At 33.3% G+C, this 13,985-nt stretch overlaps 1 protein-coding gene across 1 annotated transcript in view; it reads right to left on the bottom strand.

Annotated features, from left to right (window-relative positions):
- Window positions 1-13,985, bottom strand: part of LOC115216255 (gonadotropin-releasing hormone receptor) — a 223,342-nt gene that overhangs the window by 8,348 nt on the left and 201,009 nt on the right. The window lies entirely within an intron of this gene.

Below are 13,985 nucleotides of genomic sequence, written 5' to 3'. Positions count from 1 at the left end.
GTTAAACCACATAATTTACGAAGTCACGGAAAATCGAAATTGCTAGTTTGATAAATGGATAAACACACACATACACAAAAATAAAGATAAGCTAAAGCAAAAATGAATAATAGTTATATAAAAAAAAGTAGATTGATAAAGAGAGATAGTCAACATAGTGGCATATGCAAATAAATAAACTGTTGGTATTTGGACCAATCGTCTATTAGCATGTTTGTCAAGCCAGTCCGTTTCAAACAGTATCGTTAACAATTTCGACCTCAGGTTTAATGGAATAGATGAGAAAATGTATCCTGGATTGTAGGTTATTGCATATTTTCCTAAATATGTTAACTGAAATACTTAAAATTACCATACAGGGAGACAACAGAATATCAAGGATGAAACGGGAAACCACATATTATACTGAAGTAATGAAGTATGCCTTCAGAGAGGAACTGATTGCCGTTTTGTATACTCAGCAACTATCTTTCAGCAAAACAATTAAAACAAGAGCACTCAGAGAGCGCAAACCTCCGCCTTGCCTACGCCAACGTCCTCTCAACGATTACCCGGAGATGATTTTTAAAATGAGAATATCTGAAATATACTCGACCGCTCTCACAAACAAGAATGCTAAAAACGAACCGCTCTAAAAGATTAAATAAAATAAACCGGGAAATTAATTCAGAATACTTGTATGGTACTTGATCGATCCCAATGGTAGTCATGGAATGTGAAGATGGCTGTAGAAAATTTAGTAACAGTAATAAATAGTTTATCCTTATCTAATACGAGCCAAAGTTTAAAAATTCATCGTTCAAAATAGTTACAGCCTAAAGGGAGATAAATGAGAAAAACTTGAAAGTTAACGTTAGATCGTAATCAAGTAAAGTAGATATAACAAATAATCCAGAGTTCTTGTCCAGTACTGGATCGATCCCCAAATCTAATCTATTCGTGACAATCACGATGCCAAACATCCCAGAAAGTTTTAGCAAAATCCAGCCTGCGGTTCTTGAGATATCTTGTCCATGGACAAAAATTTTAAAAAAAGGAAAAAAAACATGACTGAAAACAATGTCTCTGCCTTCGCTAAGGCGGGGGTAATAAAGAAAATTTAAACAGTAATCTAAATACAAGCATGGATGTATCTTTAAAAACTTTATTTCGCTACATGGACGATCAACGTTCAATCTCATTGCGCGTCATCTTAGCAAAGTACCTGCAACTATAGTGTAAAGTGATTTCATATGTACACGCATAAATATATATATATATATATACATATAAATGCATGTGTGTGTGTGTGTGTCTGCATGACTTTATGTGTATGTGTGCGCGCACGCGTGTGCGTGTGTGTGGCCGATGTTGCCGAATAAATCCAAAAATCTGATGTTTTACGTATGACGTCTCTTGAAATACATGTTCTGCTTCGTGTTACGGTCCTAAAACTAATTTGAAGAAATGAGCATGTATGGATGTTTGTATGCATAAATGGTACTCCGTCGTTGACGACGACTAGGATTCCAGTTGATCCCATCAACAGAACAACCTGCTCGTGAAATTAACATGCAAGTGGCTGAGCATTCCGCAGACATGCGTGCCCTTAATGTAGTCCTCAAGGAGGTACGTCGTGATATATAATGCGAAGGGGCTAGCCCTTAGAAATTCATGTACAACTCATTTTTCCAGCTGAGTGAAATGAAGCAACGTGAGATAAAGTGCCTTGCCTCAGGGATGTAATGCGCGCCGCCTGGAATCGAATTTATGACCTTACGATCGTGAGCCAAATACCCTAACCACTAAGCCACGAATATATATATATATACGTGTGTGTGTGTGTTTGTGTGTAATTCCAATTATATAATCGATATCTTTTTTTTTTTTTGTGTACGTCAACGCGACGAAACCATCTAGTCATCCTGGGGTGGGGTGGGCTTGTTTTATGAGTCCGCAGATGGCTACTGAGGCCAATCTGCGCCGAAAGTGTGGACAGGGAATGGTAGCGCCTGCTACCGGGTTGTTAGCTCTGTTCTTCCTGGCTTGTCTGCGGTCTTCAGCAGCAGCGATCCTATTGGTCTCGCATGTGTTGGAACCCTTGTGGACAGCTGATCGCCATCCTTCTCTGTCTAGAAAAGATTGCTCCCAAGTGTCATGGTCGATGTTGAAGGCTTTCAGAGAGGGTTTCAGTGCGTCCTTAAAGAACCATGGTATAATCGATATACCATGGTTCTCTCATCCATGCCTTCATGCGTGTTTGATTTGTCACGCGCGTTATCGAAGCGATTTTAAACCGTGGAAATCGACTCCAGGGCTTATTCTTCGTAAGCCTAGTACTTATTCGATCAGTCTCTTTTGCCGAACCGCTAATTTATGGGGGCATAAACATACCAGGATCGGTCGTCAAGAGATGGTGGGGGGACAAACACAGACATACACACACAAATATATATACAACCACATACATATATATATATATATATATACAACACACACCCAACATATATATATATACACACACACACACACATATATACTTATATATATATATATAATATATATATTTAATATACATACATTATTTCTTCATTGAGAATAATTTGAACCCCTGTGATGCCAGAATTTTTATTCCCTAAGAAATAACTATATATATATATATATATATATATATATATATATATATATATATATATATTACCACGGGCTTCTCTAGTTTCCGTCTACCAAATCCACTCACAAGGCTTTGGTCGGCCCGAAGCTATAGACACTTGCCCAGGTGCAGAGCAGTGATACTGAACCCGGAATATGTGGTCGGTCGTGAAGCAAGCTTCTTGCAGTCACACACACACACATACACACACTCACACACACACCACACACCACACACACACACACACACACACACACACACACACACACACACACATATATATATATATATATATATATATATATATATATATATATATGCATATATATACATGTACATATGTATATATATAAATATACAGATTATTACACAAATTTATATTCTTATTTTTAAGATATGCGCGTTGTTGTTTTCTATATGTAATCATTATTTTGGTAAATGTAAACACTGGACAAGTTGAAATTCAAAATTGTTTACTAAATCATATCAAGTTTCAAATTTTTTTTTCATTTTTTTTTTGCAGCATGAAATCAAATACAATTTGTCTGCGGCATCAAATTTAAATTTACATTGAGAAGTCATAAACATGATTCTGAAAATTGAATAAACTTGAACTTACGAACTGAAAACTATTATCTTCAAAATGAAACATTAAGAAATTGCTGACCTTTGAGAATTAATAATGAAGATATATACATAAAGCTTTTTTTAATAATACCTCTTTTCCTCATTTTGCGTTTCATTAAAATATCTAGGTTGACTATGATAATTATGTTTAGCACTCACTATTCTTTAAACAATGAAAAAGTGGATAGGGCTAAAACTGCTGGGCCAACTTAAATTTGTATATTTCCCTGTCTTAATGCTCTGAAGCCAAAACGATAATATTTTTCATGTCTTTGTAATGTATGAAACAAGCTAACAAGCACCACTAACATACTGCTGCGTACTTAAGGAAAAATATATACGTAGCGTCAGAAAAAAGCAACTTCTAATATTAGGAATTTTGTTTAGTTAATTTTTTCTTTTTTCATTTTGCATCGCAAATGTTTTTTCTATAGTCCTGTAATTAAAATAACTTGAAATAGATTTCAGCAGGCTTTTATCTACTGAATTAACTGTATCTTTTTTCGTTGTTATTTACTCCAGTTTATTTGTTAGAGAATTCAAGACAAAGCTTTTAAATGGTCGTTGTACGTAATCGACTTTCAAGGTTAACGTACTGTTCCGCCTACAGCAAACAATTTGCTAAATTGCCGCTAAAACTATTCCATTAGGATCAGAGAGTAAATGTGTATATTCCGTAACATATACATACATACATACATATACATATAGTACTATAAAATATATATAATATATATATAATATATATTATATATATATATATTACATATATATATATATATATATATATACATATATATATATATATACATACCTATATATATATATACATACATATATATATATATATATATATATATATATATATATATATATATATATATCTAGTTCTCAGGAATGTCATGAGCCTATAAGCTAATTGGGTTGGAGATTTATTCGGGTTTCTGGCCGTATTGATCGACAGAGATCACAATACTTCTCTTTGAATGGGACGCCGTTCTGTCGCAGTACTTAATCTTCAATTAGTGTTGCCAAATATCTTCAGCTGGCACCACGCGAAAAATGGTATTTTATGCAAGAACAATAACCACTTTCCGTTTTAAGAATCTAAATCCTGATCGTACGACAGTGAGTCTAACACCTCAACCATTCGGCCACGCGTCTCTGTTATGATACTTATTAAACATTCAAAATTAGTTGTAAATGTTAAATTACGTGTAGCTTGATTTCTTCTTTGTGAGTTTAGTCTTGAAACGAGACTCTTGGCCAGTACAGGTGCAGATGAAGCGACATAATGGCTTATAATAGTTATGCGCCAGACGTCAATTTCGGGGAGGGAAATTGATTTGATTTTATTGCTTCTGTACTTGTCTGATGCCTGTTTTATCAACATCAGAATGAAAAAAGACAAAATATATTTGATAAAATTGTAATTTAGAGCGTAAATAAACGGAACTTCATACCTAAATGTACTCTAACGATTGTGACTAATCATTGCTTTTATCCAAGGCAAATTTTACACAAATAACTATATAGACGGTTACTCGGAAGGCAAAATGGTTTTATACTGTTGTAGGGCCTTGATTTATGACTTTCCTGAAAGCATTGAATTTTCTGGCAGACAATTTACGTTGGAAGATAGGCGCTACGAAACAATAAATAAACTGGATTTTAATTTCCAACATAGAACACAAGAACTAGATTCTTTGTAATAGATTAATGATTTAAAAATTTTTGTGTTAATTACGCCTCTATCAAAATTTTGACAAAGAAGTAAAATACACACAGCCATATATGGCCACATGCTTAAGAAGTTCGTTTCGCAATCACAGGATTTCGGGTTATATTTAATTGTGCGGTGCTACTTGGAGAAGTATCTTCTCAAGCCTTATGCATGAAACTGGGTTGGAAAAAGCTATGAAAGGCTGTTATTTTGATCATACCTGTTCTTACTGGAGTGGTAGACATTTGTCGAATTGCTTATGCTTAACGTTACTAACCGGCCTCTGTATTCTTTTAAAGTCACCTACGTTGTTTCAAGTATTTGACACAGGTTTGCTTGAAGATTATTTGTCATGAGCTCTTTCTTTTCCGTAACCACATAGTTACATAGCAAGCTTCTTACATTTACTATCTATACATATCAAATATCGATTCTGACACATCGATTCTTATACAAAACCTATCATTTTAGGAAGACGTTTACTGTTATTGTGATTTAGCACAAGTGGTACATAATAAAACAGACCCACGGTCGTGTTTTAGTAAACTAGGACAATTAGATTATCTCATGTTTACTTCCACCTTTTATGACGGCAAGCAATGTAATATTAATATTAACTGCTTAGTGTATAATGTTATCGCAAACACCTTTGATCAAGCGATTATCGAATGGACATCACGAAACGGTCATGATTCTCAGCTGAGTGCACTTTTAGTACTTACCCTGTTAATGGCCGAAGGAAATACTCAAAAAGACAGCAACCAAAGATATCTCACACGCGCGTGGACACACACAAACACTCATGTAAACACATTTACACATATACAGATATAATTGTGCATGTGCTTCAGAATATGTTTGTGTGTATGTGTGTATATATATATATATATATATATATATATATGTGTGTGTGTGTGTGTGTGTGTGTGTGTGTGTGTGTGTATGTGTGTTTATGTATATATATATATATATATATATATATATATATATATATATGCATATATGTACACGCACACATACATACACAATATAAGCACGCGCTTAAAAGGAATTTCAATTAATGGATAAAGTGAACATTAGCCATTATGGTGAAATGTAATGTCATTTGTATGTCTAATTGAATAATTACTTAGTAATTCATTAGCACGAAACCTACGGTAAAAGCGAATTTAGCACTCATTAAAGAATTTCTGGCGTTAGCCTTTCTTCATGTTGTTAGTACCACACACACATACACACACACTCACACACACACATTTATGCACTTGCATATCCGACCCACATGTGCTTAAGCACCATGTGAAGCAACCTTTCTGCAGATGCTGTCTCTTTCTACCGGAAGATTCTGCAGCAGAAACATGCATGCTTGCAGTAGAAATTGTTTTCGATGGCGTTATGTCCACATATATACAATATGTATATACATTTCTTTATTGCTCACGAGGGGTTAAACATAGATGGGACAAACAAGGACAGACAAAGGGATTAAGTCGATTACATCGACCCAGTGCGAAACTGGTACTTTATTTATCGACCCCAAGAGGATGAAAGGCAAAGTCGATCTCAGACCGTAACGACTGACGAAATACCGCTAAGCATTTTGCCCGGCGTGCTAACGTTTCTGCCAGCTCGCCGCCTTATATACAATATGTATATACACACGATAAATGTAACAATATTAACCTTATCATGTATGCATATATACAATATGTGTATACATATAATATATACATATTGCTTTTCTAATGTGTCTTTGTTGCTCATTCTTTGCGTTTTATTTAATTTACTAAATAAATTTCCTCGCTTTCTTTAATTTAATTTTTCTTCAGCCAATAATAATAATAATAATAATAATAATAATAATAATAATAATAATAATAATAATGATGATATTAATCCTTTTTACTAAAAACACAAGGCCTGAAATTTTGGGTGAGGGGACAAATCGATTACATCGACCCCAATATTTCACTTGTACTTAATTTATCGACACTGAAATGATTAAAGGCAAACTTGGCCTCGGGGAAATTTGAACTCAGAACGTAGCAACGAGCAAATTACCGCTAAGCATTTCGTTCAACATGCTAACGATTCTGACAGCTCAGTGCCTTATAATAATAATAATAATAATAATAATAATAATAATAATAATAATAATAATAATAATGATAATAATAATAATAATAATTCCTACTAAAGGCAAAAGGCCTGAGATTTTCTGAGAGGGGACTAGTCGATTACATCGGCACCAGTGTTTCACTGATACTTAATTTATCGGGAATTTTGAACTCAGAATGTGAAGACGGAACAAATGCGGGTAAGCATTTTGCCCGGAGTGCTAACAATTCTATAGACTCACCAATGCTAATACTTTGCCGGATGACTTGAAACATATGGACCTAATTAACACATACACTCCTACACACACATGTGCACACGCACACAGTAGGGGCTAGAGGCTTCATTGAAAGAAAAATGACAACGTTAAAGGGTTTGCATTTTCGAGCTCAGAGCGGGGAAAAGTAATAAGGATACAGGAGGCAGTCGACAAAGCCAGCTTCTAATAATGGCTGAAACGAGAAGACCAAAAACGGCTTGAAAGCCATAATATGCCGGCTGGGAAATAGCATCGCTTGGTGAGACTGGCTGACATTTAAGCAGCATCGCCTGTTGACAGGTATCGGTTTCATTCATGGCACCCCCTCCTCCTGGTTCGAAGACTTGTATCACCAAACAGCTGGTCGGATCTGGCTGCTGGAACTGAAACTAACACGACACTGTTGGAAGTCAGACTTAGAGAGGACGCGGGCTAAGATTAGTCAGTTGAAGCTTAGACCGTCTCACGTGACAACTAGCCGGTGCTGGCTGCTGGATCTTACGAGCGAGTATTTATTTAAAGAGAAATTTAGCAGGATGGCCAGTCGCCCGCTGACACTAGTTGACGCTGCATCAAAGAGGTCGGGGAACCGAAGAAAGAAGGAGAAAGAAGAAATGCACTCAACACTAGAGCTGAAGACGCCTCCGAAAGCGGGGGGCACCGCGTCGAAAACGGTAGAGAAGAAGGGACCGAAAACGGACATGGTTCCTCCTGATGATGTCTTTAGCCGCTGGATACTATAAAGGAGCTGTTGAGGTAGCAAACCACGAAACGCGGTTGGAATTCTTCCAAGTAGCCATGCTTGATCGCTAAATTTACAAGTTTTTCTACTCGCTCTCTGTTTATTTTTTTCTCATTCCCTTCTGATGAAGAGCATACGTTCGAAACGTAGAAGACTTTCTTACTTTCCCGAACGTCAAACTAGTACACCTGCTTGTTGTTCATACACCAGTCTTCGTTTTTTGTTTTTCTGTAAATTTCAACTATATATGTGTATGTATGTTATTATATTTTTATATATATATATATATATCTATATATATATATATATAATATAGATGTGGTGTGTGGTGTGTGTGTGTGTGTGTATTTATATGTATATCTATATATAACAAAGTAAAGTTTTAAGGTACCGCAGGAATGGAAATATATAGAAGATATAAAGAAGAATTGAAAATGCAATTTTAAAGATGTTTATTGACTTGACCGGTTTGCCTTTTTTTAGAAAAAATTGTCAAAAGTAAAATGTAAAGCTTTGTATAAGCTCTGTTGTCTTAAGTACTGGTTAACATTTTGTGATAACCAGTACTTAACAAGTCAATAAACGTCTTTAAAATTGCATTTTCAAACCTTCTTTCATATATATATATCTGTGCATGTGTGTGTGTATTTATACAAATATTTATATTATATATATATATTTATATATATATATATTATATATATATATATATATATATATATATATATATATATATATATATATATATTTATATATATAAACAAACATACACACATATTTATATACATATATATATATACATATATATACACACAAATATATAATACATACACACAAAAACATACATATATACACACACACACACAATACACACACACACACAGAGACATATATATATATATATATTATATATATATATATATATATATATATATATATATATATATATATATATATTTATATATATATATTCATATATATATATTATATATATGTACATATATATATATTATACATACATATTTGTTTTCAGTTCCTTCATATTTATGTAATACTTCTTCATGACACGAAAGCCACTCAATCAAACTCTCCTATGTCAAGGAGAAAGCAAAGTCATAACCGATAACTGAGGGAAGTAATTATTTCAACAATCTATGGTAGAAGTTAATTTTCTGATTGAATTTAAAATATAATGTATTTTGTTCATTATTTTGCAGTTTTTCATTAGTGACAACAGAAAGAACGCACTGATTAAATAGACCAATTTAAAGAGAAAATAGGAAAAAAAATTGCTTCATACATAGATACATAAATACAAAAACAAACACATAGATGTATGTATGTATATTTTTAAAGGAAACGCATAAAAATATGAATGAGATACTTGTTCATTTTAACAGTATGAGTAAACCATACTTTAATAAATGCTTTCGATGCAAAACTGACAAGAACAAACAAAAAAATAAGCTACAGCAATATGGCGGATTTGGAATTAGATTTCAGTCGGATATGGCCCATCTGACAAAGTTCTCAGGATTAATTTCTCATTTATAAAAATGACTATCAACAAGGTTAACTCTTTTACAGTGCGTAGGTGTCTGTATATGTATGTATTTATTGTTGTTTGTGTATAAGAATTTCTGCTTGTAGCTTTGTGTATGTACTAGTGTGTATGTATATGTGTGTATCAATTTGAAACTGTGTGCATGTATTTTTGTATTTGTGTATTTATGCGTATATTTTTGAAGAAGAAAAGACGGGTTAAAGTTTAATGGAATCTATATTGGACGGACAACCTCAGCATGAAAAACTTTTTAAGAGCAAATCTGTAGGCGTGTAATATACACCTACTTAACACCATCCCTCTCTTCCTATCTACCTACCCAGCTACCTGCATACATACAAACATACATACATACATACACATACATGCGGGTGTTAGTATGTCTAAATGTTATATGCATGTGTGAATCTGTGTGCGTCTATTATATATATATATATATATATATATATATATATAGGGATAAATATTTTATATATAAAGAACGTGAAATACAGGAGGGGACAAACACGGAACACAGACAAATCATTCGAAGCCTTCAATCTTCAGTCAGACACCGAATCATCATAGCAAATTTCGGCTGTTCAATTCTGATATTTGCTCCAACTCGGCCAGCCCCAAGAAAAAAAAACAAAAAAAAACTAAGCTGTAAGCATTAGATTTCTTGGTAGAAGACAGGAATGTGAACGCACGAGACGGATGTAAATACGAGAGACGAAAACGAAATTGAAAACGGTAACGGTTAAACAAAATATAATATAACGGTGGTTGTCATACGACTTTAGACCAAATGAGACAAAAACAACAACAACATAGCAGCTGGCATATATATATATAATATACAGTTATATGAAATTGTGTATCCGTGAATATGTATACATACATACAATATATATATATATATAATATACAAAATTAAGAGGAATGACCACTAAAGTGGACACCTGATATGCTAAACATAGACGTCAAATCGCCATTATCACGAAGAGTGTGTTCTCAAGAAAAATCTCAGCAAACCGCCAAAATTGTAAAAATGAGTAAGGCAAATGAAATATACGAAACAAAAAACAAGTGAAAACGTGGTACGTAGGTAATCGGTTTTTATTTCGTATATTTTCATTTGTCTTGCTCATTTTTCCATTTTGGCGTTTTGCTGAGATTTTCCTTGAGAATACGCTCTTAGTGGTAATGGCGATTTGACGTCTATGTTTAGCATATTAGGTATCCACTTTAATGGTCATTGCTCTCAATTTTGTATGTAACACAATTTTTAATCTTCGGGTTTTTTAAATATGCTAAGCCAATGGTTTTAATTGTTAATATCTATTTGCACCCTTATTATTTAATTACATACATACATAATATATATATATATATATATATATATAATATATATATATAAATACAGAGAGAGAGAGAGAGAGAGAGAGAGATAATATATATATATGTGTGTGTGTGTGTGTGTATCTATATATAGATTATGTAGTTTAGGACATCCACATACCCGAGTTACGGGTTTGGAAATTATATATCTATATATTTATAAATTAGTATTGTAGTCAGTGGTACGTTGTCTCTGATTTGCTGTGGATAGATTTCACATCACGATTGTGTGTCTAACGCCTTAACCAATAGGACACGCATATTTATCCTATACATGCATACACGAACACACATATATACATACATAAAATAAAAAACAGAATGCAAAGCTTCGCAAGTTGTGAAATTTGTGTTTTCGTTATCACGTGTATCGCGCAGGCGTGGGTGTGTGGTAAGAAGCTTTCTTCCCAACCACATGGTTCCGTTCCGGGTTCAACCTCACTTTATGGCACATTGGGCAAGTGTTTTCTACTATAGCCTCGGGCCGACCAAATCTTTGAGAGGGGATTGGGTAAACAGAAACTGAAGCCCGTCGTATATATATATATATATATATATATATATATATATATATATATATATATATACAACTAATGTAGGATAAAATTTTTTTCGAAAATATCAAAAAATACCTTTAAAGGTTAAATTTATAAATAACTTATAAAATAACGGCAAAAGAAAATTTCTAATGCCAAATATGCCGAAAAAAAGACAAAATTGTCGATAACCATTATAATTTATGCGTCTCGAAACAAGCCGATAGAAATTTCTAAAAAATCCGTTATTACCGTATTGATCCCAATTTCGGGGTTAATTCATAAGAATTTTTCCCTCCTCAGCGATAAATACGTAAGACATAAATGAAATACTTACTCATACCCATGGAAAAGGCAAGCACTAAGTCTTGAGCAGACCTAAGTACCCCAAATATATCCAAAATAGAAAATCTTCGGCACATCTCGAGATGGTCAGCATATTAAAAAATACCTTTAAAGGTTAAATTTATAAATTTATGTTGATATTGACGAACGTTCTGGGAGAACCATAACCAGCAGAAATGAAACAAAAACATTGCAGATGTGTATGCAGCTGTGAGGGGAAATCGTCGAGTCACCATCCGTGAGTTATCAAAGGATATGCAGATTAGTGACGGCTCAGTTCAGTCCATTATAACTGACGGTTTGTTCAAGAGTCGCGTATTTGCCAAGTTTATGTCAAAAATGCAAAAAAAATAAAAACTCGGATTTCAGTTGCACAATACATCCTTTATTGTGCCGAGAAGAATGAACAATTTTTGAAAACTTTGCATAGGCTTGTGAACAAGTACTGCCAAGCTTTTGGCAAAATTTGATGCAGATTGTCTGCTCAACTTTCTCTGTCATGGTAAATGCGACGACCACACACTACACACCTTCCTTCCAAGCACAGCTAGAACGCTAAAATTTAATGCACCAGCACAGCAAAGTTTAAGGTCAATCTGGCAAGCCGCTTCACACTGAGTGCAATAGCTCGGATACTTATTGATCAGACCACGTATACATGAATATACATATACATAGGCATACAAATATACGTACACAGGAAATCACACATACACACATAACTTACACACAGACATAGACTCACACATGTACATATATTGATAAATAAATACAGAGATATGTAGGGAGGTATACTTACACAATCACGCACATGCCTATAAACACACACACACACACACTCACACATATGTATGTGCGTATATATATATATATATATATATATATATATACCACCTTTATTTCGCTGCTTGAAACAATCAGAGATATATATTAAGGATGCAAAATGATGTTATTAATTGAGATATACATTTGTAAATAAAGAGCAGAATCTAATCATTCTTATGTCTTAAATTAAACAAACACAACAGCGTATGTTGTCGTATCAACGTAAAACATTATTAATTCCAACACACGCCTCAATTTCACTTTACGTTATATTAAAATACGAGATGTGTTATCTCAAATAATCATGTGTCTGACATTATGTGTATCGTTTACTTATTATAAATGGTGTCAAACAGTGAAACGCCGTGTTGTTAACAGGATTTAGTCATATGCAGCTCAAATCTTGAAAATTCGATTTCAATTTATTTTAAATGTATGCAATGGATAACCGTTCATATTGCTACAATGTGCAGGTCTTCTGCATAATAAAAGACAGTTCTGTTCGCGAAGAATAATGAGCAAAAACGGTTCAGTAACTACAGATTAGATAGAAAAGTAATGGACACCAACTTCTCGTCTTCCTTGCCTCTCCCCATTTAGGGGTGGGGTACACGATTGATTAAATAGCTTCTCTATTACCAAATATCAAGTTGTTTGTAAATGTACACACACACACATATATATATAGACATATGTATACATGTATATATACATGTATATATACATGTATATATACATGTATATATACATGTATATATACATGTATATATACATGTATATATATATATATATACATACATATATATACATACATACATACATTCATATATATATATATATATATATATATATATATATATATATATAATACATACATATATATACATACATACATACATACATTCATATATATACATACATTCATATATATATATATATATATATATATAATATATATATATATATATATATATATATATATATATATATAATGTAGATATAATATATTAGGGTGTTGGGAAAGCATTTGCGTTTTACCAGAAAAGATATATAAACGAATGTAAGTTACGTTTATCTGAATAGTTTTAATCAAGAGTGTAATCACTACCGCTTTCAACGACTGAAGCCCCTCCGGGGAGTAACTTTTTCAATCCACACCGACATTTACGAACTTTCACTGAATACCGATACACTTTACAAATGTTTTTCATTGATTCTTAGCTGTACTTGCCTT

Source organism: Octopus sinensis, linkage group LG10, assembly GCF_006345805.1.
Source record: "Octopus sinensis linkage group LG10, ASM634580v1, whole genome shotgun sequence".
In the NCBI taxonomy this organism is placed as follows: Eukaryota; Metazoa; Mollusca; class Cephalopoda; order Octopoda; family Octopodidae; genus Octopus; species Octopus sinensis.
The sequence above is the reverse complement of the archived record's forward strand: the minus strand, read 5'-3'. Positions and strand labels throughout refer to the sequence as shown.